A 22297-nucleotide genomic window follows, 5' to 3' on the forward strand; every position below is an offset into this window, starting at 1 on the left:
AATCATTCCCCACACGTCCTCGGGTCGGAAAATGTGTCTGACACGTCCTCGTACGAATTACCGTACAAACGTGAAAGGTGAAGTCCGACCGAGGAATCACGATCCATCCCGTGCGTCCGAGAATACAACCGGATGGAAAAATCACCGTCCGCACCGAACTCCCATAGCAACCATGGAGACGTGCCCGCATACGCGCCGACCCCCCCCAGCCCCCGTAGGTACGTGTCGAACCCCCCCATGTACGTTCGAGTCGTAGCGCTGGGGGTACGCACCGTACATACACGGGTGGGGGTACGACTCGACCGTACACGGGGGGGTTCGACTCGAACGTACACGGGGGGGTTCGACTCGAACGTACACGGGGGGTTCGACTCGAACGTACATGGGGGGTTCGACTCGAACGTACACGGGGGGTTCGACTCGAACGTACACGGGGGGGTTTGACTCGAACGTACATGGGGGGTTCGACTCGAACGTACATGGGGGTACGCACCGTACATACACGGGTGGGGGTACGACTCGACCGTACACGGGGGGGTTCGACTCGAACGTACACGGGGGGTTCGACTCGACCGTACACGGGGGGTTCGACACGTACCTACGGGGGCTGGGGGGGGGTCGGCGCGTACCTACGGGGGCTGGGGGGGTCGGCGCGTACCTACGGGGGCTGGGGGGGGTCGGCGCGTACCTACGGGGGCTGTGGGGGGGTCGACGCGTACCTACGGGGGCTGGGGGGGTTGGCGCGTACCTACGGGGGCTGGGGGGGGGGGGTCGGCGCGTACCTACGGGGGCTGGGGGGGGGTACGGTGCGTACCGGGCCACCTATTCTGGTCGATTCGCGCCGTACTTCGCTTTTGCGGCACTTTTTGGGTGCCGTGAAAATATTGCCGTCCGGACTGCTGTCGGTTCGAATCGTAATTCCTGGGTCGTGAAACGCTGCCTGAAAGCGTCCCGACGTCACGTCGCAGCATTCCCGGATCACATTCGTATGTATATTTTCGTCGGTCGGTGTTTTTTACGATTCGTACGGAAATGGTGTTTCCGTGCGAATCGTAATTCCATGTTTGTATAGTTTTACGACCGGGTACGAGTCGGACGGGGAAAACGCTCCGACCGACGGTTCGTACCCGGTTTTTACCGGATCGTAATCGGCACCCAAATGTGATTAGTAGGAAAAAAATTTGAATATTTTGTATTGGAATAATGGGTAATGGTATTCTGTAATTTTATAATATTTGTCCTTTTTTTATTTTTGGAAAAACTATTTTTTTACATATGTTCAATATTGATAATAGAAGGTAAATATAAATAATCACAGAACCAGAATTAATAAGACAAGAACATAGTTTTTATTGTAGTTTTTGTAAATTTTTATTGTTTATTTATTTGAGTAGAATCATTCAGAAATATCATTATTTACATTGTAATTCAATTCAAACATATTGAATATAGGTCAGAAAAAATGTTATGTACATTTACTATATTTTGTACACATTTTTAACACATTTACATTATTTATAATGTAGTACAATTGTGTGTTTTAAATTAAATGTAAAATAGCAATAGGTTTTGAAAATATTTATACCAAACTTTTGGCAAATCTTTTCATATATAAACATTTTTAACATTTTCATATTTGTAGTACAAACATGTGATACGTTTTTTATTAATATTAATATGTAAAATATTAATAATTTTTTTAACAATGTTTTGAAAACATAAATAAAATTTTATAATTGATGCAAAATATTTTTAACAATTTTTCATACATTTTTTTGTTATTTGTTCTTTGTAGAAATTATAATAATAAATATTTTAATTTTTGAAATATTTATTTTTATAATTTTACACATGATGAAAATTTTTAGTCAATTTTTAGGTACATGAAAAAAAGAGGTCTATTTTAACTAAATAGTAGAAAATATTTGGGTGTGAATTTACATTTTACATGATTTAATGAGGGTATTTTGGTTATAGTTAAATGTTTTATTATGTTTTGGGTGCTCTATTTTGTAACCCGGTCATGTTGTTTTGGGTCATTTGGGTTGAAGGGAAGCTCGCGGTTGGGAGTTACTTCGCGTTGTGACAGGTAAGGTTTGTTTTATATGTTTTACATGGTTAAAATTTTATTTTGAGCCTAGTTAGATACTGTTTAGGTGCCGATCACGATCCGGTAAAAAATGTCCCCGTACGACTCGTATCGGGTCTTTTTACCGTACGAATCGTACAAGTGCCGTACGAACTGGCAATCACGATTCGCATGGTAAAAAGTCCATGCGAACCGCACTGGGAATCATTCCCCACACGTCCTCGGGTCGGAAAATGTGTCCGACACGTCCTCGGACGATTTACCTTACAAACGTGAAAAGCCAAGTCCGACCGAGGAATCACGATCCATCCCGTGCGTCCGAGCGTACAACCGTATGGAAAAAACACCGTCCGCACCGAACTCCTATAGCAACCATGGAGACATGTGCCCGCATACGCGCCCAACACTCCCCCCAGCCCCCGTACGTCCGACACGTACCCCCGTGTATGTATACCCCCACCCGTCTAGGTACACCCCAGTACGTTCAAGTTGTACCCCCACCCCAGTACGTGTCGTACCACCGTCTATGTACACCCCAGTACGTTCGAGCCCCACCCCCACCCCAGTACGTGTCATACCCCCCGTGTACCTACACCCCAGTACGTTCCAGTCGTACCCCCACCCCAGTACGTGTCGTACCACCGTGTACCTACACCCCAGTACGTTCGAGCCCCACCCCCACCCCAGTACATGTCATACCCCCGTGTACCTACACCCCAGTACGTTCCAGTCGTACCCCCACCCCAGTACGTGTCGTACCACCGTGTACCTACACCCCAGTATGTTCGAGCCCCACCCCCACCCCAGTACTTGTCATACCCCCCGTGTACCTACACCCCAGTATGTTCGAGCCCCACCCCCACCCCAGTACGTGTCGTACCACCCTCTATGTACACCCCAGTACGTTCGAGCCCCACCCCCACCCCAGTACGTGTCATACCCCCGTGTACCTACACCCCAGTACGTTCCAGTCGTACCCCCACCCCAGTACGTGTCGTACCACCGTGTACCTACACCCCAGTACGTTCGAGCCCCACCCCCACCCCAGTATGTGTCATACCCCCCGTGTACCTACACCCCAGTACGTTCCAGTCGTACCCCCACCCCAGTACGTGTCGTACCACCGTGTACCCCCACCCCAGTACGTTCGAGTCGTACCCCCACCCCTGTACGTGTCATCCCACCGTGTACCCCCACCCCAATACGTTCGAGTCCTACCCACACCCCTGTACGTGTCATACCACCGTCCATGTACACCCCAGTACGTTCGAGTCCTACCCCCACCCCTGTACGTGTCATACCACCGTCCATGTACACCCCAGTACGTTCGAGTCCTACCCCCACCCCTGTACGTGTCCTACCCCCGTGTACCCCCACCCCAGTACGTTCCAGTCGTACCCCCACCCCTGTACGTGTCGTCTCACCGTGTACCCCCACCCCAGTACGTTCGAGCCCCACCCCCACCCCAGTATGTGTCATACCCCCCGTGTACCTACACCCCAGTACGTTCCAGTCGTACCCCCACCCCAGTACGTGTCGTACCACCGTGTACCCCCACCCCAGTACGTTCGAGTCGTACCCCCACCCCTGTACGTGTCGTCCCACCGTGTACCCCCACCCCAGTACGTTCGAGTCCTACCCACACCCCTGTACGTGTCATACCACCGTCCATGTACACCCCAGTACGTTCGAGTCCTACCCCCACCCCTGTACGTGTCATACCACCGTCCATGTACACCCCAGTACGTTCGAGTCCTACCCCCACCCCTGTACGTGTCCTACCCCCGTGTACCCCCACCCCAGTACGTTCCAGTCGTACCCCCACCCCTGTACGTGTCGTCCCACCGTGTACCCCCACCCCAGTACGTTCCAGTCGTACCCCCACCCCTGTACGTGTCCTACCCCCGTGTACCCCCACCCCAGTACGTTCCAGTCGTACCCCCACCCCTGTACGTGTCGTCCCACCGTGTACCCCCACCCCAGTACGTTCCAGTCGTACCCCCACCCCTGTACGTGTCCTACCACCGTGTACCCCCACCCCAGTACGTTCCAGTCGTACCCCCACCCCTGTACGTGTCCTACCACCGTGTACCCCCACCCCAGTATGTTCGAGTCCTACCCCCACCCCTGTACGTGTCGTACCACCGTGTACCCAGTACGTTCGAGTCCTACCCCCACCCCTGTACGTGTCGAACCACCGTGTATGTACATCCCAGTACGTTCGAGTCCTACCCCCAACACAACCTCCTAACTACGGAGCGCACCCCAGGCCCCAACATCACAACCGCATGTACGAGTCGTACCAAGCCCCACACAAGGACAGCACCGTACAACCAAATGGCCCATGTACACACCGTACACACGCTCAAAACGCAAGGACACAACCAGGACAAAACAAAACAACACAACAATACACCATTCGAATGGCACAAAGCCACTAAACATGGCCAAAAAACACCAAAACAACACCTTCACTGACCTGCAACTGCCAAAAACAAACAGAGGCCCAATACACCACCACTCCTTATAACCAACCCACCCACAATTCAAACACAGCCACACCCACCAATGGACCAATAAAAAGGGCCCACACACACAAACCATGAGCCTTTGCAACAGACCCACTGCTGCCAGACCCCACAGACAACCCACAGCACCAGACCTCAACCTTTACTACACCTTACACTTCACACAACCACCTTCACAAACACACCCTCATCACATTCACACACACACGCACCTGCACAACCACACCCACACACCCACAACCATCCACACACCACCCCCACCATCCACACCCCCCCCCACCATCCACACCCCTCATCATGCCCACTACCAAGAATCCAAAGTTCAGTAACCGAGAGTTGGAGGTTCTTGTTGATCAAATCCTCAGAGTCGAGCCACAGATCTTTGGAACATTGGTCAGAAACACCAGCCAGGCAGCAAAAACAGCCATGTGGCAGACCATCGTCGACGCTGTGAATGCTGTTGCGGACACCAGACGGACCAGGCAGGAATGCCAGAACAGGTGGTACGATCTGCGGAGGAGGGTCCGAGCCAAGAGGCAGGATGAACACGACCAGGCCAACGCCACCGGAGGAGGGCCCTCCCGCAGACCCGTACACTACCATCCCTGGGAGGAGAGGGAGATGGCCATACTGCCGGTGGAGGCAGTCGAAGGATTAGAAGGACTCCGAGACCCGGGTGAGTACACAAACAACGCACCTCACATGGGGGGAACAGCATCCACAACCAACATCACTAACAGGCACGCAACCACCACAAGCCATCGCATGACTCAACCACACTCCATGAGCACGCACATGCCACTGCTGCCACCATGCCCCATGCACCCAGCTGGACAATGTCAAGTCACAGGCCACAGAAGACAACAACACATGACACGGTAACCCGGATGGCGGGAGGCTGGGCCCAAAAAAGCACATAGTGCAACTCAGAAGCAGACAACAATTCACTCTACCCATATGGCCTAGGTCACAGCCAGACAAACAGTGTGTCCCAACACAGGAATGACTTGCCAGCAAATGGCGGACGCCTTGCATCAACACATGGGGGTGAAGGCACTGTTTTGCACATGACAGCAGCTAATGAACAGCCAACATTGTGAAAGAGTGGCAGCACACACCACCACAGCAGCAGCGCACAGACACACATCACACCCAATGGGTGCCTGGAGATCAGAAACAAACTCACATCAACAAGCCAAGGGCCACTCAAAGATCTGCTAACAGTGTGTGCCCAGGAAGCTGGGCCGAGGTGACAGAGGGTGACACACGGAGGGAGGGAGAGGGGGACAGAGAGGGAGGGAGAGGGGGACAGAGAGGGAGGGAGAGGGGGACAGAGAGGGAGGGAGAGGGGGACAGAGATGGAGGGAGAGGGGGACAGAGAGGGAGGGCGACGGACAGAGGGAGGAGGCTGACACATGGAGGGAGGGAGAGGGGGACACAGAGGGAGGGAGAAGGCGACAGAGAGGGAGAGGGGGACAGAGATGGAGGGAGAGGGGGACAGAGAGGGAGGGAGACGGACAGAGGGAGGAGGCTGACACACGGAGGGAGGGAGAGGGGGACACAGAGGGAGCGAGACACAGGGAGAGCTAATCAGCCGTGTTGCGTGTGTGAATGTCTGCTCGTCAGCAGGTAGACTGCGTGCATGTAGACAAGGGTGGCCAGTGCCAGAACCCCCCCTCTTCACCATGGCAAAACACAGGGCCATGTCACAACCTGTACACGAGCACAAGGACAGCTACCTGGATCATATAAGTGTGTGGATCCACTCCATGTGCGCATGTACAGTGCTACACGGAAGGCGCCAATGCATGGCTCGCCACACCTGCCCACTCCACTGCTGACTGCAGTCACACTTGACGCAGCAAGTAAGACTGTGCCACACATAGTTAAAGGGGCCAAAGTGGTGGCCAAGGGACACACCCATGCACAAGTGCACTGTGAGTGGAATGCAAGACAGATCCTAATTCCAAGAGGAAATGTGCCAACTTTGAAACGGATGAAACATGGATGTTGCATGGACCAAAATTAACATTGTCTCTCCCACACACAGGTCAACGTCGTGGTGCACCCCCCAACACTGGGGGGGAACACTCACAGGACCCGGATCTGCAGGAGCCCGATCCCACCGGCAGCGACCACTCTCACCACTCTGCGGACGACCCCGACCGACCTGGCCCCTCTGGTGTCCAACCACCTGCAGCACCTGCGTCAGGTACAACTGTGCCAACCACCACCCCCACTCCTGCCACATCCCAGGAGACACCCAGGATCCCTGCCCCAACACCACAATGCAGCCAGGCTCGCCAGGAGGGACACGGTGTCCCGGGCACCCAGAAGGAGGCAGGCGACAACGCCAATGCCACCCCTCAGGGGTCCCGGAGACCCCATGTGCCCACAAGTGCAGGCCAGGCGCAAGTGGGCAGGGGTGGTGGGAGTGGAGGACGGCGGAGGCGCGAGCCTGACCAGTTGGCTGGGGATCCAGTATTTTCCCATGTCCGTAACATCCTGGACTCATACCGGCAGGACACCACGGGCATGGCCCAGGTTGTGTCCGTCCTCGAGGGGATCAAGGCCCAGCAACATGCGGAGCTAATTGCCTGTCTACTGGTACACCAACGGAGGATGGAGGACAGACAGGCTGAGCAAGTGACGGCATTCCAGGGGATTCACGCTACACTCCATCGGATGGCCGACACCATGGCCGACCCTCCCTGTGCCAGAAGGCGGAGAACATCACCACCCACAGGGAGGGATCAGGAGGAGGAGGAGGAAACATCCGACGGAGCATCCCAGACGTCGTCACGGCCTGCTGGTGAGGTTCCCCGCAGGAGGCCGGGTCGTCCACGGAAAGGACCGTGAGGGTGGCTGCTACATCACCATCTCCCAGGACACCTGGCCTGGCACCTGGCCCACTGGAGCAACAGCATCACAGCATCAAGAGACATTCTCTGCCACATGGCCCTGCTGGTCACTGGCTGACCAATGTTGACAAAGACTGTGGCATGGACTCTGAGGATTTCCAATGGCAAGGACACCAACTCCCCTACTGAACTTTGGATTCCCTAATCCCGGAAAGCCCCTCACTTTGTCCCCCCCCCCCAATAATAAATCACACTATGAAGAGTAGATGCCTGCTGGTAGCATTATTACCTAACATGTGTCTTGTAAAGTCTAAACATGCCTGAGTCATCTTTTCTCTTCAACCATCCACACCCTGGGGCCTGAGTCTGGCACAGGACACATGGGTCACAGTTTATTAGGCAAGACAGACATGGAGCACCATACACACCCGTGATGGGCACAACCAGCTGAGGGGGTGGCCGAACAACCGTGCTGACACACACATTGAGTACACCAACAGTCATGCGCAGAGGTCAGGGATCCAGTCCAGTGTCCTGGGTGGCACCCAGGTATGTGTAGACAGGTGGCAGAACCATGTCCTGCAAGCTTGAGTCCGGTGGATGCAGAGAATGGGGGCCTGGCCAACGTTGGATGCATGGGGATGGCTCATGTCACAATACCCACGCAGTCATGGACATCATGCCCAATACACAGTCTCAGCCCACATACACAGCTTGCATCTTGCGACTCGACACATTGACACATAGCCACAATCAGGGAATACCATGCCAGACATGCAGGATGCACCGTGCCAACACACCAGCATTGACTGAGAAGAGGCACCTTGGAGGCATAGGGACACCTTTATTAGTCATGTATTCGGGTTTGCAGAGGCAACTCGAAGTACAGATGAACACATCATGTGGAGTGACATGTGGGTCCAACACTGGCACCCCCCTTCTGCAGCACAAATGCGTGATAGCCATGGTACTGGCACACAAGCGTCGGCTAACAGCTAAATACCCACAGCTGCACACGGAGAGCCTGCCATACACCATAGATCCGCTGATGTGGAAGTCCCACACCATGTCAAGCCAATGCTAACCGTATGTGTCCGAGGGCAGTGTCACACACATTGATGCCATCATCACAATCCACTATCCCATCACTGATGACTGTCAACCAGGCAGACCATCTATTCAGGTGTACACAGCTGCATGTCGTGTCCCATGGGGATGCGACATGGCTACAGAGGAACCAAACCCCGACAGGGGCAGTGTGCACACATCGTGAACAACTGCCACACCCAATACACCCCAGATGCATCCCTTACCCCATGGAGACTTCCAAACGTGTCCGTGCCTGTAACGCTGAGTCAGCCCACAATGTCATGTCCATGAGGAATAGCAGTGCCACAACAATGCAACCAGCAAACGGCATGCGCAGGTACCTGGGGAAGAGAGACACACAAGAAGTCAGCCACAAAAAGCACAGCCACTTGCATGTGCATTTACTCGACACATGTATGGATGACAACATGCTAGGTCACAATTATGACTGGGGAAATACTACCATCACTGCCACCATCACTCCAGTGACACACCCACACACACCTCTGACCCACGTGCCATACATGCAGGTGGAGACACACATCACAACGCATGCCACACGGGGACCAATGCGTGCACACTCAGACACTGGTACTCACCACTAAGCAAAGAAGTCGCGTATGAGCCGAGTCCGGATGTCCTCTTGCGGCTCCACATCCTCCACATCACTAGCCCCATTGCCAAGCCCTTCGTCCTCCACGGGTGGATGGTCCTCGTCATGTTGATTCAGGATGAGTGGCACAGCTCTTTCAACTGCCATGTTGTGCAGCATGCAGCAGACCATGAAGATCTTGCAGACCTTCGCCGGGGCATAAGGGAGTGCACCGCCGGTCTTGTGGAGGCACCGGAATCGGCTCTTCAGCATGCCAAACGTCCTCTCTATCACTCGCCTTGTCCGGCCATGGGCGGTGTTATAGCGGAGCTGGGCCGGCGTGATGGGGTTGCGGAGAGGTGTCAGCAGCCAAGGCATGTTGGGATAGCCAGCGTCCCCTACATGGGAAGCACATGGACATCGTTAGAACTGGTGAAGCGGTCGTGCTGGTCGGCTATACAGAATACAGGACAGACAGACTGTACCCACCAACAACACATGCCCGTTCGTTGCGCAGCTGCATCATCATATCAGGCATCCCGCTACGCCTCATGATGTAGGCATCGTGTGCTGATCCTGGGAAACGAGCACAGACATGTGAAATCACCATATTGGACAGACACACCACAAGGGCATTGATGGAGTGGTAGTGCTTCCGATTGCGGTACGCCACCTCCCGTGCGTGTGGTGGTACCAAACCTACATGTGTCCCATCTATGGACCCAATGACATGGGGCATCCCTCCCAGGGCATAGAATCCACGCTTGACCTCAGTCATCTGTTCAGGGGTTGGGAACTTGATGAAGTCATCCAGGTGAATCAACATGGCCTCCAAGAAATCATGCAGCACACCGCTGAACATGCTCTGGGACATGCCACCAACATGAGCTATGGTATTTTGGAAGGTACCCGTGGCAAGAAAATGTAGGGCAGCCATTACCTTCAGCTGGGGTGTCAGTGCCGTAGGATACCTGTGCTGCGGTTGCAGGTGTGGTGCCAGTCTCGCCGTCAGCTCCAGGATCAACGGTTGGGTGAAGCGGTAGAGCCGGATCCTGTCATTCTCCTGCATGGCAGCCAAGTCTGGAATTCTTCGGGCAAGAGGCGGCGCTCTGCAGTAATTTGGAAGTGACAAGGAAGAGTGAGTGCACTACGACAACAACTCATGTCTACTGAGCACATGTAAATCTGGCAATACACACATGCTACATAGGGAGTCAGGTATGTGCTACATGCCCAGGACACGTATGGATGCAAGGTGACACTCCTTCCAAGACCCAGCTACACACGGAGATTGAGAACCTCCCCATGCCACGCCATGGGAATAGCTGTGTCCCAGTGCAAGTGAACAGCCCGACGCAAGACAGGAGTGACATACACCCACACATCAGCAGAAGTGGGATGCCGATTGCAGAGACTGGTAGCGGAACACCGGAGCCACAGGTCACATGACATTACACTAGGCCTGCCCACACACCTTGCCATGAAGGTGCACATGTCATGACTCACCACACATTCCTTGTGAGGATGCTGACATGGCCTTGTCACGCTACTCCGTGTCCCATGCATACATGTGCACCTCACATCCGATAACACATGTGGCATGGTGTGCGGAACAGTGTGCAATGACAATCTACACACAGACACATGGTGGTTGCTGCAACGGCTGCAGCTTTTGAGGGTGCTACAACATCAACCTGATGAAAATCCCGGACACATAAATGACATAGTCACATTGTGCACTGTGGGTAGTGACAAGTCATGTGTCATGACCCCTGTACCGGGCATCATGGGACACTTCCGTGTGTTGGTGTCCGTGCCATGCCAGTGACGCTCACCCCAAGTGCGCAGTACGACATGCACACATGTCAAAGGAGTCAAGGGCATGCCTGGCACACATTGCACCGTCACACAGTACACCTATACACATCTCATCATACATCTGGTGCCTTCTCCACTCAGGAGGCATGTTCCACATCACAGCCTGTCACACCTGTGCCCCACACATGTAGTAATGCACAGACGATGCCTTGATGTCCATTCCTGGACAAGTATGTCCATCCATGGACAAGTATGTCCATCCATGGACAAGTATGTCCATCCATGGACAAGTATGTCCGCCCTATTCCTACCTGTGTGTCGCCTATCACCACTGTGATGTGTAAAAACCGCCGTACTGCTGCTAAGAGGGCCTGTGTATGTTCCCAAATCACTGTGGGAGTGCTGCCGTATGTGTACCCATCGTGATGGCGAGCGTGCAGGCATTTGTACGGTCCGTACCACTACGGGTACGCATACGCGTGCAGACCCATAGTGATAGTGAGCGTAGATGCGTGTGTACGGTCCGTACCACTATGGGTACGCATACGTGTGCAGACCCATAGTGATAGTGAGCGTAGATGCGTGTGTACGGCCCTATCACTATGGGTCTGCACGCGTATGCGTACCCGTAGTGGTACGGACCGTACACACGCATCTACGCTCACTATCACTATGGGTCTGCACGCGTATGCGTACTCGTAGTGGTACGGACCGTACACACGCATCTACGCTCACTATCACTATGGGTCTGCACGCGTATGCGTACTCGTAGTGATAGTGAGCGTACATGCGAGTGTACGGCCCGTACCACTACGAGTACGCATACGCGTGCAGACCCATAGTGATAGTGAACGTAGGCATGCATGTACGGGCCGTTGCCATGCATTTGGGGTGCCCTAGGGCCCCGAAACGCACCGTACCTGTGTGTGATGCTCCAAATTACATAGGGGACAAGTATTAAGGCCTACATTCATGCTGGTTGTCATGGAGACCAAGTTCAAAATTCAAAATAGTTCTGGAAGGTGCACAGCAGAAGTCAGTTGGAATTCTTCTACTTTGTTGCAATGTGTTTGTGGGGCTGACATCATGCAGGAGAATGAAACCGATAGAGAACCCACAGACTGCAAGGTTTGAAGGGATTGGTGGAAACATAGGATGCAAATGTGAGTGACCAATCACTCTGTACTCCTGTGCATGAGACTGGGCAGAAGGGCACATATAAGGCAGCCAGGTCCCATGAGGGAGTACTTGCCTGCACATCTTTGCATTCGTCGACCCAGCTGCTGCTACTGATTCCCTGGAACCATGTCAAGGGCTGTGGAGAGGACACAGCCATTCACCCTGGAGGAGAACATGGCTCTGCTGGATGTGATCCTCCCACAGTACTCCATGCTGTATGGGCGACCAGGGTATCAGGTGAGTGCATAGGCCACTGCCACAGACTGTCCCTATGTTGTGACTGTGACTTCAGGCATTGTGTCCTGGTGTGACACACATGCCATGTACTGTCGGGGGGGGGTCCCGGGGGGGGGGGTGCCTGATGTCTCCCAGCAGTGCCCTGAGACAGGAGGGGTGGGGGCCTATCACTCACAGCAGTGCCCTGAGACAGGAGGGGTGGGGGCCTATCACTCACAGCAGTGCCCTGAGACAGGAGGGGTGGGGGCCTATCACTCACAGCAGTGCCCTGAGACAGGAGGGGTGGGGGCCTATCACTCACAGCAGTGCCCTGAGACAGGAGGGGTGGGGGCCTATCACTCACAGCAGTGCCCTGAGACAGGAGGGGTGGGGGCCTATCACTCACAGCAGTGCCCTGAGACAGGAGGGGTGGGGGCCTATCACTCACAGCAGTGCCCTGAGACAGGAGGGGTGGGGGCCTATCACTCACAGCAGTGCCCTGAGACAGGAGGGGTGGGGGCCTATCACTAACAGCAGTGCCCTGAGACAGGAGGGGTGGGTGTGATGCACAGTGTGAGCCTTGATCATTGATTGTGACATTGCCATCATTCCACCTGTGTACCCACTATGGCACGTACTGCTTTTTCCCTCACCAGGGGATGATGTCCCTATGACAAAGGTGCAATGCGTTGACTGCATGACATGCCTTGTTGTAACCAGCTAATTTGTACTCATATGTCTCTCTGTGACATGTGGCTGGTGTATTGATGTGGTGTCACTTGTTCCTCCTCACAGGTAGGCGCCACTGCCAAGGAGCAGATCTGGCTGACCGCCGTCAGTGCCGTGAGGGGTGTGGATGGTCGGAGGCGGAGCCTGCCCCAGGTGAGGAAACGCTGGCAGGATATCCGGTGCTGGACGCGGAGGATTGCACGGCTCCTGCTGGGGGACTCACCTGAGAGCCACAAGAACCGCGGCCGCCGCCGTCTGAGCCACCTCCACAGGCGTGTGCTGCCGGTGGTCTTTCCAGACCTGGAGAGGCGCTTACAGGCGATGCAGCAGCCGGAAGGGGGTAGGTACATGTGTGTTTGTTGTGTGTCACCGGCATTTGTAAGGGCACAGTAGCATTAATTCACTGGCAGGGTTTAAAGGTGCTGTGCAGATCCTGTTTGCCCCAGTATAGCGCTGCGCCCCTGCCACCCTTCCCCTCCTTGCAATGTGTTCCCTGGTGTGTGTGTAGTCACTCCTTCACAAGGTAATGTAGGCTGGCGCTTTGTCCACGAGAACAATGACTGTAGCATCATGTGTGGGGGTGGTGTGTAACAGGTTGTGGGACCTTGCCTGTGCACTGTCAAGTTCACTGCATGTGGGTTCCATGTCAGTTGGCACTGATGCTGACTCCAGACATGGGAGTTGGTCTCTCATGTGTCATGCCTTACAGCGCGCATGTCCTATGTAGTGGCCTGTGACATGATGTGCATGAGTGTGCGATACGCATAGTGCAGGGATGGTGACGTGTGTTGCAGTCATTACCATTCAGTAGCATGTAGTTGCGTGCCCACTACTGTCCCCTGGGGCACCTTTTCCTCAGTGGTGTATGTGTCATCATAAACGTGGACACTCAGTGTCTACAGCGTAGGTTGTGCTCTGTGCCATTGTCCCCTGTCACCATGTATATAGACGTGCTATTTTGTACAGGTGTCCACTGTGCAGCCTGACCTGATTGTCCTTCTTCATACTCACAGTTGCCAGTGCCTGTGTGTCTTGTTATACTCATCTGAGGATGGGCACTGGTACCTCATTATTTGTACAGGCGCACCTTGGCTGTTTGGCGTCCAATCTTGCATTTTGCCTGCCCCTGTGTTTATCACCCAGACTATGAGATGTTGGTGCCACCTGTGTCTCAACAATTTGCCTCGTGTAGGGTTTTGTTGGGGCGGGCAATGCCTATGTGTCAAATCCTGATTTCTACTTGCTGGGTCTGGGCAGTGTGTGATGTTTCTGGACACACACGCAATGTGCAGTGACCGAGTCATGTTGGGCATGTGTTCAGCATTACCTATGCAGCATGTGTCTCAAGTTCATGGATATGGTCCCTGGTCATCGGTATTTTCGCCAACGCTGTGTGGTGCAGATGCAGTGCTGGATTGTCCCCAGGGCCTGGGTGCTATGTCAGACTCCGTTTCCTGTCTTTAGCTATTGTCTCATGCTCTCCATGGTATTTCAGTGGCATGGTGGCTCAACCAACTGTGTGTTTCATGCCCTACATCGGTACCTTGTTTAGTAGAGGTTAGGGATCTTCCTTTTCAGGCTATGCAGTGTTACCTATGTCGATTGGACTCATGTGACTGATGTGTACAGCTGTCTGATTAATTCCTGTCTCTCCACCCTGCCCACAGCATCGTCGGGGGACACAGAGGGAGACATGGACACAGGCAAGGCGGAGGGACCGAGCACCAGTGCCAGCCGTGACATCGGGGCTGGCACATCGAGTGGGACAGAGGTGGAGGATAGTGCGGCCGAGGACCTGTCGACTGGCACGTCAGAATACGAAGCTGACAGGTCCGAGGAGGATGTCTCCGAGTGGGCGGTGGCTGCACCAGCAGCTGACAGTGGAACCTACCCCTGCCCCATCCACACTTCCCACTCCCATGCCTGTCCCACGTACACCCAGACGTCGGCATGCACCCACATCAACAGACACAGGCACCACACCAGCAGGGAAGGTCCACCGCACTCCTCCTGACACGCACACACAGGGTGAGGTAGGCACACCCACTGGGTCGGGGGGCAAACGTGTGACACGCAGCCATAGTGGGAGTCCGCATTCCACCCAGTCCACTCCCTCCAAATCCCCTCCCCTCAGCTCTCCTGGCCACATCTCCCCCAAGGACTCCTTCATGGCCGCTCTGTCCCTGAGCCCCACAGTTACACCACCACGCAAGCGGTCAAGGAAGTCCTCGGTCAGGGTGGTTGAGTCTCCCCCCCTGTCTCCACCCTCCCCCGGTGGCGCTGCGACCCATCCCTCTGACCCCCCCCCCTCCTTGGGGCCTGAGGTCCCTTCGGGTGCAGGGGAGGACCTTGCTAAGGTGTGTAGTGCCATCCTGGCCTCCGCCTTTGGCCATGACACACCCCCTGTGGTTGAGTCCTCCATCCCTGCACCCACAACGCCGCCCCTTTGCCCTGATGTCCCTGCGGTGCCTGGTGCTTCCCCCCCCCCCCCCCCTGATGCCCTCACCAGTATGGAAGACGATGCCATTTGACTGTGCAGGCAAGGTAGGGGACACGCATCCCACTGTGTCCCCCATCCAGCTGCGAATCATTGACTGCCCTATGGGCTTTGTGAATATTGAACTGCCTGCGATCCACGGACATTTGCTTATGCTGAATAAAGCTTAATTTTGTTTTCATTATCACACTACTGCTATGGTGGTATTGGTGTTGGTGGGGCTGCTACATGGTTTTGGGTGGTGTTTAAGGGTTTGGGTGTGTGGGATATGTAGTAGTGTTCTGCTCATTGGGGGGACCCTGGGATCTGTGTGCCATCACAAGGTGTTGGCTAACTTCCTTTGGTCATGTAAGCAGTTATTGCATGGTGCAATTGTCCCAGGGTGTATTCCTTCCTCTGTGTACCCAGATTTCTTCCCTGCAGGGTGTTCCCAATGTTTAGCGCAGAGCAGTGTCTACATGAGCTGTGTGTGTGACGGAGCCCTTCTACTTTGGCCATGCATGCATGGCCATGTCTCCACCTGCAACAATCGTGGCATCCTTGGTGATCACTGTACTTGTGTGTGGAGTCTGTTGACATGAGTTCATGGGGACATGTTCCCTTGTAGGCAGTATGGATGTGGGTAATTCCGGCCTCACACACATGTGTTACACTCCTTCTGTCTCTGGGCACTGCTGGGAGGACTCCACACCCACCCCTCCTGTGTCTGGGCACTGCTGGGAGGACTCTGCACCCACCCCTCCTGCCTCTGGGCACTGCTGGGTGGACTCCACACCCACCCCTCCTGTCTCTGGGCACTGCTGGGAGGACTCTGCACCCACCCCTCCTGTGTCTGGGCACTGCTGGGAGGACTCTGCACCCACCCCTCCTGTGTCTGGGCACTGCTGGGAGGACTCTGCACCCACTGTGTCTGGGCACTGCTGGGAGGACTCCACACCCACCCCTCCTGTCTCTGGGCACTGCTGGGAGGACTCTGCACACACCCCTCCTGTCTCAGGGCACTGCTGGGAGTGATAGGCACACACCCCTCCTGCCTCTGGGCACTGCTGGGTGGACTCTGCACACACACCTCCTGTCTCTGGGCACTGCTGGGAGTGATAGGCACACACCCCTCCTGTCTCTGGGCACTGCTGGGAGGACTCTGCACACACCCCTCCTGTCTCTGGGCACTGCTGGGAGGACTCTGCACCCACCCCTCCTGTGTCTGGGCACTGCTGGGAGGACTCCACACCCACCCCTCCTGTCTCTGGGCACTGCTGGGAGGACTCTGCACCCACCCCTCCTGTCTCTGGGCACTGCTGGGAGGACTCTGCACCCACCCCTCCTGTGTCTGGGCACTGCTGGGAGGACTCCACACCCACCCCTCCTGTCTCTGGGCACTGCTGGGAGGACTCTGCACACACCCCTCCTGTCTCAGGGCACTGCTGGGAGTGATAGGCACACACCCCTCCTGCCTCTGGGCACTGCTGGGTGGACTCTGCACACACACCTCCTGTCTCTGGGCACTGCTGGGAGTGATAGGCACACACCCCTCCTGTCTCTGGGCACTGCTGGGAGGACTCTGCACACACTCCTCCTGTCTCTGGGCACTGCTGGGAGGACTCTGCACCCACCCCTCCTGTGTCTGGGCACTGCTGGGAGGACTCCACACCCACCCCTCCTGTCTCTGGGCACTGCTGGGATGACTCTGCACACACCCCTCCTGTCTCAGGGCACTACTGGGAGTGATAGGCACACACCCCTCCTGCCTCTGGGCACTGCTGGGTGGACTCTGCACACACACCTCCTATTTCTGGATATGTACGCTTGGAACATACACGGTGGGGGTGCGCTCCATGCATTCGAGGTGAGGGTACGAGTCTAGTTACACTGGTGTGGTGGGGGTACGGTCAGTGAGTCCGCGGGTGGGGGTACGGGTCGTACTTACACTGTTGGGGTGGGGGGTACGCTCCTTGCATACGCGGGTGAGGGTTTGAGTCGTACTTACACTGTTGGCATGGGGGGTACGGTCCGTGAGTCCGCGGGTGGGGGTACGGGTCGTACTTACACTGTTGGGGTGGGGGGTACGCTCCTTGCATACGCGGGTGAGGGTTCGAGTCGTACTTACACTGTTGGCATGGGGGTACGCTCCATGCATACGCGGGTGGGGGTACGGGTCGTACTTACACTGATGGGGTGGGGGGTACGCTCCTTGCATACGTGGGTGAGGGTTCGAGTCGTACTTACACTGTTGGCATGGGGGGTACGCTCCATGCATACGCGGGTGGGGGTACGGGTCGTACTTACACTGATGGGGTGGTGGGTACGCTCCTTGCATACGCGGGTGAGGGTTCGAGTCGTACTTACACTGTTGGCATGGGGGGTACGGTCCGTGAGTCCGCGGGTGGGGGTACGGGTCGTACTTACACTGTTGGGGTGGGGGGTACACTCCTTGCATACGCGGGTGAGGGTTCGAGTCGTACTTACACTGTTGGCATGGGGGGTACGCTCCATGCATACGCGGGTGGGGGTACGGGTCGTACTTACACTGATGGGGTGGGGGGTACGCTCCTTGCATACGTGGGTGAGGGTTCGAGTCGTACTTACACTGTTGGCATGGGGGTACGGTCCGTGAGTCCGCGGGTGGGGGTACGGGTCGTACTTACACTGTTGGGGTGGGGGTACGCTCCATGCATACGGGGTGGGGGTAGGGTCCGTACATATCCGTCCCCACGCTATGTGATGCTTGTGCGGGCCGTACCCAGGCCTTTGCCACGTGGGTACGATCCGTCCCGCCATTGTTGGGGTGACGTGTGTGTGGGCGTGGTACGACTCGTACCCACGTTCTTCAGGCGTGGGTACGGGACGTACCTATCTGGTTGTGTTGCCGGTTCGCGTGGTGACGGACTTCCGTTGTGGCGGTCGCTGGCTTATCAGGACACGCCCCCACCCCCTCGTGGTGACCAGGGCATGGGAGTCAGGTATGTCCAGGCCATGTGTGGTGTGTGACTTATGTGGTTGTTTTGTGGCCTGCCCTGGTCGTGCCACCCCCACCCCACCCCACTTTCCCCCCTCCCTTAGTTATTCTGACCTTCTGCGGCGTCTGCGTCGTAACCTGTAGAGGAGGTGGACTGCTATGAGGGCAGGGATGACTCGTAGGTTCGGGTCCATGTCTGTCCGTCGCGTACTGGTACTCCTTGATCGCGTCGTCCTGTCGCGTACGGGTCCTCCTTGATCGCGTCGTCCTGTCGCGTACGGGTCCTCCTTGGTCGCGTGGTCCTGTGTGTCCGTCGCGTACTGGTCCTCCTTGTTCGCGTCGTCGTCTGTCCGTCGCGTACTGGTGGTCCTTGTTCGCGTCGTCCTGATTTCCCGGCAGTTTTTGGCTGCCGCAAAAAATTCACCGTGCGGGGTGACGTCGGTGCGAATCGTGATTCCTGGGTCGTGAATGGCTGGCTGCGAGCGTCCCGACGTCAGGTCGGTGCTTTTCCGGATCGCATTGGTAGGTTTTTTTTGGTCGGTCGGGCTTTTTTACGATTCGTACGGTACTGGTGTACCCGTGCGAATCGTAATTCCTTGTTTGTAAAAATTGACGACCGGGTACGCGTCGGACGGAGATTATGCTCCGTCCGACGGTTCGTACCCGGTTTTTGCCGGATCGTGATCGGCACCTTAGTGTAGCTGTATATATATTAGTTATATTTGGAAATGTTATGTGTTAGAGTTGCGTTTTGTGTTTTTTCGTGTTTTTAACGTTGTGTAGGCATGTTTCTAGACTTCGGTTTAAGGTGTTTATTTAGAACTGTTTTAAATCTAGTACTATTGTTAATAAGTGTTTATGTGTTGTTTTATGTGGGTGGGAATGTATGTGGCTTTGTTTTTCTAGTTTCTTTTCTAGGTTCTTCGTTTCGGATGGAGTCGTTTTTTTTTTTAAAGAAGTGTGTGTTCGTTTTATTGAATATTTACACTTCTTTAAATGTTTCGGTTTTCATGGAGCGTTTTTTACTATTTTTATCTATTTTCGGGGTTTTTATGGTTTTCCTATGGATATTTGGTGCATGGATTATGGATTAAATCGACAGTTGTATTTTTCCTTTTTTTTTTGGGAACCTTTTTTTTTTATGTTTGGATTGTGTAAGCAGGAAATGGATTTTTCAGAGTTTGGAATACACTTGGTAAGTTAATTTATAATTATTTATTGTGGGTGGGTATTTATTATTATTGTTTATTTTTTTTTTTATCAAATATTATTAATGTGTGTTAATATATTTTTGACAATATGTATAAATATGTTACACACAGTAATTATTTTTGTGATAAGATAAATATATTTTATGTGCTTGATATGATTGAAAATGAGTAATCAGTCATTTATTTGTATTGGTCTTTTAAAGAAGTGTTTTAGCTATGATGTTTAGGTATTCTAGGCCTTTGGTAGTAGGGTACAATTTTACTTGTTGCTCTAGATATTTATACATTTGTTTAGTTTGTTTTGAGATTTTTGGAGTTAGCTGAGTTATGGATTGTTCCATTCGGAACTCTTGATAACTCTGTTCTTTTTGTAGGCATGATATAAATTTTTCTAGTGTTGGTTTGGTTCTGCCTGTTGATTGCAGGAAGGCGTTATGCCATCCTTCAACTGCGTTATTAGTTTTTGATTCTCCATTTAATGTGCTTCTGTATACGTTCCACCAGGGAATTAAGAATTTAGGATTTCTTCTGTGGCTAGATCTATGTAGTCTGCCGACCCATGTATCTTCAAAATAGTCCAATAGTGGACTTAGTTTTTCTTCATTTTGTTTGTAGAAGGTGCTGTCTATTAAAATGTTGTAATGTTCTGTTACGTCTGTGTCAGGTACATAAGCTAGTGCTATTAGTTTTTTTATTTGATATGCGAAAGCTGAATTAGTTGCATATTCAATGCTTAGGGCTGATTTTTGCATGTGTCTCCATAGGCACTGATTAAAATGATAGTAACAGCCTTGGATGGAGGTATGGGGGTGTGTTTTTAATATAGTATTAATCATTGCATGTTCAAAATCTAGGATGATTTTTTGTGGGGAAAAGTTGTTTGTTTTTTGTTTTATTGTATTTAATAGTTCAGTGTATGTGGAGTTATGTTTGTTTGGTAATAATGTGTAAATTAATGGTATATTGCAATTGTGATATAGGACGTGTATTGTATATAGTTGGAAAAAGGGTTTGGGACATATGGTAAAAGTCCCATCCATCATCCAGTTTTGTGATTCTTGTAGTTTACAGAGATTATTGGCTGTTCCAAATATTATTATTCTTTTGTCATTGTTTTTATTATCAAATATGACAAATCGTTCTTTGTTTAAAGTTATACTTTGTTCTGGACTTAGAATAACTTCAGTATATGTGTGAGGAATTGGGGTTGAAGTAGTAGTGGTTTTTTTAGTACGTGCTATAGTTCTCTTGAGTGAAGTCACAGATGGCATTTGTGTTGTGGCAGTTTTAGGATTTTTGGGAAGCTGCTCTTTTAAAATTACACTTGTAGGTTTTTGAGAACTTGTGCTAGCTTCCTTTATAGTTTCCAATGCAGATCTGACTTCTATTTCAGTAATGTTTGGTGGATGGTTATGTTCTCTAGTGTACAGTACTGTTGTTTGTCGTGTTGTAGCACGCCCATAGCACTTATTAGAGTAGTATTTAGTGCATTTCCAGTTAACTTTTAAACCATACACTTTTTCCTGTGTGTAAGTGTATCCCATATAGCATAGTAACATTTTTCCCTTCTGGCTTGTTATGAATTCTGCTCCTTCAGTCATTTTGATGTAGCTTTATCTATGAAAAATATATATTATAGTTATTATATATGCTCTTGTTTGAATTTTAGTAGAAAAAAACCAAGATTTAGTTGCAATATACGTACATAGTTGGTTTTGATGTGTTTGAGTAGAATCCTTTTTCTTCTTTATTTGTGGAGTTTTCTTCAAGTATTTTCTTTCTGTGGAAAATAAAAGTACATTTGTTTTAAGATTTGTTTCCATATTTTTATAGGGAATGGTTAGGGGATTTGTATTTGGGATTTAATTTGGGTGGTTTCTAATCTATTAGTTGATTTTTGGTTGTGAAATACTTACTTTGTTAGTTGTATCTTTTTTGGTGCTGTTCTGTATTTTCTTAGTTTCTTTTGGAGTTTCCTGTAGTGAAAACATGAAATAGTTTCCTAATAAGGAAAACGCTAATTAGTGGTTTAGTGGTGTATTATTCTTTATGTATTTTCTAAACATTATATTATGTATTGTATGCATGAATTGATAAAGTATAATTCAATAATATTGTTGTTTAATGTAGGAAGGTTGTTAATAATGTTTTAGTAAATACTTACGTTTTGTAATCTATTTTTAAATGTAGTAAATATATTCTTGTTTAATATTAATTTAGTGTAGAGTTAAAAGACTTTATTTGGTGTTTATGTTGTGTGATTTTAGTATTTAATTTAATTTTATATAGTAGATATTAGTAAAATGGAGATATTTTAGTGGTCGATATTTTAGTTTACGATATTTTGTAATGTAGTATATGTTTATTAATGAGCGTCGATATTTCAGGATTCCGATAATTGTGTTTGCGATATTTTGTGTATCTATATTTATGTAGTTCAATATAGTGTGTTCGATATTTTTGTAAAGTTTTAAATAAGTATGTGATGTCGATAATAATGTGAGCGATAATTTTGTATCGATATATTTGTAA

The 22297-nt window shown here is 51.9% G+C and overlaps 1 protein-coding gene across 1 annotated transcript in view; it reads right to left on the bottom strand.

The window, feature by feature from the left end:
• LOC146870723 (myosin-7-like) overlaps positions 1–22297 on the bottom strand; it is a gene marked incomplete at its 5' end in the record, with an annotated part of 160975 nt that overhangs the window by 42450 nt on the left and 96228 nt on the right. The gene's annotated exons all lie outside the window — the stretch shown is intronic.

The sequence above is a fragment of the Triturus cristatus genome, chromosome 1_1 (assembly GCF_964204655.1).
Source record: "Triturus cristatus chromosome 1_1, aTriCri1.1, whole genome shotgun sequence".
In the NCBI taxonomy this organism is placed as follows: domain Eukaryota; kingdom Metazoa; phylum Chordata; class Amphibia; order Caudata; family Salamandridae; genus Triturus; species Triturus cristatus.